The following is a 3,760-nucleotide window of genomic DNA, read 5'->3' as shown; positions in this document are numbered from 1 at the left end:
GGACTCATGATGGAAAATGCTCTCCACATCCAGAAAGAAGAACTGTGGAATCTGGATGCAGATTGGACCATGCTGCTTCTACTTTTTTTTATTTCTTTTCTTTTTTGAGGTTTTTTCCCTTTTGTTCTGATTCTTCTTTTACAACATGACTAATGCGGATATATTTAATGTGATTATACATATATAGCCTATATCAGATTGCTTTCTGCCTTGGAAAGAGGGGAGGGAAGGGAGGAAGGGAGAAAAATTTGGAACTAGAAATCTTATAAAAAACAAATGTTAAAAACTATCTTTGTAACTGGAAAATAATAAAAATAATTTTATGATTAAAAAAATAAAATAAAAAGACTACTGTAAAAATATTTTAATAATCAATAGAAGATTAGTGACTGAGTTGGGGTATCTTTTTTAAGATTTCAGGATGGGGGGGGGTGGAGCTAGGTGGCACAGTGGATAAAGCACCGGCCCTGGATTCAGGAGTACCTGAGTTCAAATCCGGCCTCAAACACTTGACACTTACTAGCTGTGTGACCTTGGGCAAGTCACTTAACACCCTTTTCCCTACCAAAAAAAAAGATTTCAGCATCTGGCCCCAAACTTAAATGACTTGACATGAATTAAGAATTAGAAATTGCAAAGGAAATGATTTTTAGAAATCAGTCTGTAACCAGCTTTAATCTAAGAGTAAGTATGGATCAGATGAATAATCATGCCCATCCACCTTTCAGGATAAATCTGTAGGATAGCCTTATTAAATCTACTACTAAATAAATATTGGATATGGTAAAGATATTGACTATTGGGATTTGCAATCATTATATGAAATCTCAATATTTCCTTGTACTGTTTAATTATCTAATTAGCATCTTAATTCAACTATGTAAGTAACTCTGTGAAAGCTCTTTTGGTTTCTGCTTGGAGAAACTAGCCACAACCTGCCAGCATTAATTGAAAATTCCTTAGAGTCTTAGATTATTTTAGCGCAATGCATTTTAAGCTAACTGGATGATAACAGGAGTGATTTTAAATTGTAAAACTTTATTTCCTAGTATATGCAACTTGAAATTCCTAGGAGGATGCAAATGGAGAGATAGAATGCTCTTTGTCTGGCCAGTTTGTAATATAAGTCTCAAAGAAAAGTAAAAGAGGCAAGGGATTGGGAATTGATGTAGCCCTTTAAGAAAAAAGTTTATATGGAGCTGGGAATTGTTACCATATGTCTTTTCTTAAAAGGAAATATATGAATTTATGGATGATGATATTTTTCTTTTAAGTTTCTAAGAGTATTGGGCCTTAGAAATTAAAATATTACCATTAGTGATTATAAATCCTATTTTATTTGATTTAAGCCAGAATCTGTCCTGAAGGAAAGAAGAATGGGGTCTGAGAGGTCTCTCCTTATCAGGATTATTTTGGTAAATTACAACCTAACATGAAAAGATATTTGTTGTTGAGGGGGGGACATTCAGTCTGGGACTGTGCTCTGTTGCCACCACCGCTGCTATCGTGCCAGCCTGTCAGTTTCTGCTGCTAGGTAAGGATCCAGAATGGGAGACAAGCCGATTTGAGAGCAGATTCGATCCCGCTCTGTGCAACATTACTACCGGTTATTTGATAATGACAGAATGCAATTAGAAGCAATATATATTGATGACTCTTGCTTTACATGGGAAGGGCAGCAATTCCAAGGCAAAGCAGCCATTGTGGAGAAATTGTCTAGCCTTCCATTTCAGAAAATCCAGCACAGTATCACAGCTCAGGACCACCAGCCCATCCCTGACAGCTGTATATTCACTATGGTGGTGGAGCAGCTAAAGGATGATGGCATTCCACCAGATATTTCTATTAGAAAACATCAATGATGCTTGGGTATGCACCAATGACATGTTCAGGCTAGTGTTGCACAACTTCAACTGAGCTTCCTCTTCCCAAGCTGTTTGCTTCTCTCTACTCTTCCTGATATTATTCACACTTCCTCTCCCCCCAGCCCCTCAGAACACTAAATATCCTACAGAAGCCTGCAAGGACATGGTGGGTGGACGCCGCTGTGGTGGCAGTGACATTGCTGTTTGAGTGTGTTGTCCATGATGTTTGGATGTTAGACTAGCCGTATCTGACAGAAGTTTGTGTTGTACCAACGCATGCCTTAGAAAGACTAAGTAATGCAAAAGGTTGTCTTTTTTTTTTTTTAATGTACTGACAAGTTGCTCTAGTAACCCAAAGAAATGAAGGAGAAAGCAGCAGCTGCGTGTGCAGCCCAGATCTTGATTTGTTCATATGTTCCAATGCCTCATTATACAATAAAACCATGACAATTTTCTTAACAAAAATATAATAAATTTATTAGCTGTATGGCCCAAGAAATTTCTATTTACCTCAGTTTACTATTCCATAAGGGGATAATAATGAAACCCACCTTCCAGGATTATCGTGAGGGTCACATGATTGTAAAGTGCTTGGAAAAGTGCAAATGCTCTGTGGATGTTAACTGTTTTTAGATGTAATTACTTCATACTTGATAATTTTATATGTCTTTTTTTAAGATGGCATCAGTATACAATTCCAATATGTATAAGAAGAATGATTTTCTATGTAAGGTCATTTGGAAGCACATTCAGCTAAATTAAGGTCTCCTGATTAGCAATAGATGTATTTCAAGTTTTAAATACATAATATTGCTTAGGGTATTGTTATATTACTGAATTTTCTTAGAATGTATAATTTGGTAAATAACTATATCATCTATATTGTTAGAAAAACAATTTCACTTATAATCTAGATGTTAGATTAAAAAGTGTGCTTGGTTTGTGTGTGTGTGTGTGTGTGTGTGTGTGTGTGTGTGTTTTGTTTTGTTTTAGTGAGGCAATTGGGGTTAAGTGACTTGCCCAGGGTCACACAGCTAGTAAATGTTAAGTGTCTGAGGCCGGATTTGAGCTCAGGTCCTCCTGACTCCAGGGCCGGTGCTCTATCCACTTTGCCACCTAGCTGCCCCTGTTTGTTTTTTTAAGAATGAATGGATTAGGAAGCCATTAGGTCATTCTATCAGTACTGCTCACCACAGGCTATATTTTAAAACTTCCAAGTTTTGCCTATATTTAAAGGAAGTTGACCTACAAATATTTGATTATCACTTATGAGATTATTAATTTATTTGGCATTATTGTTTTAAATCAAGTATTTACATAGTTATTTTAAAAGGAAAATTGATAATTGTACAAAAAAAAACTTGTAAAATCTCCTTTGCAAACCTACAAGTACTCAGAAGTTTTTCTGTTGTGAATTCCTGCTGAGTAAATGGGATACAAAATGGCAATCCTTGCACAAAATGGAATTGAAATATTCAAGCCTCCTTATAATATAGAGTGAGTTTTATTTAAGGTAATTTGTCTATTTAATTATGGAGTATATATATATCTTAAAATGAATTAGTCTTTTTCTTTGGTGGGGCAATTGGCGTTAAGTGACTTGCCCAGGGTCACACAGCTAGTAAGTATTAAGTGTCTGAGGCTGGATTTGAACTCAGGTTCTCCTGAATCCAGGGATGGTGCTCTATCCACTGCACCACCTAGCTGCCCCAAAATGAATTATTCTTAACAATTTCCACTCTTAAAGATTAATTTTGCTTTAAGGGGTGAATACATAATACCTTTATATGTGTGTGTGTGTGTGTATCTATATATACACACACATATACATATATATATATTTACTACCATATTCATTATGAGGTATCATGGAATTTATTTATTTTTCTTTATTT

The 3,760-nt window shown here is 35.6% G+C and overlaps 1 pseudogene; it reads left to right on the top strand.

Moving 5' to 3' along the window:
• Positions 1 to 1,547: 1,547 nt before the first annotated feature.
• On the top strand, positions 1,548 to 1,917 carry LOC122731854 (annotated as a pseudogene).
• Positions 1,918 to 3,760: the final 1,843 nt, after the last annotated feature.

This window comes from Dromiciops gliroides, chromosome 6 (assembly GCF_019393635.1).
Source record: "Dromiciops gliroides isolate mDroGli1 chromosome 6, mDroGli1.pri, whole genome shotgun sequence".
NCBI lineage: Eukaryota > Metazoa > Chordata > Mammalia > Microbiotheria > Microbiotheriidae > Dromiciops > Dromiciops gliroides.
Note: the sequence above shows the minus strand (reverse complement) of the source record. Positions and strands in the feature narration are given on the sequence as shown.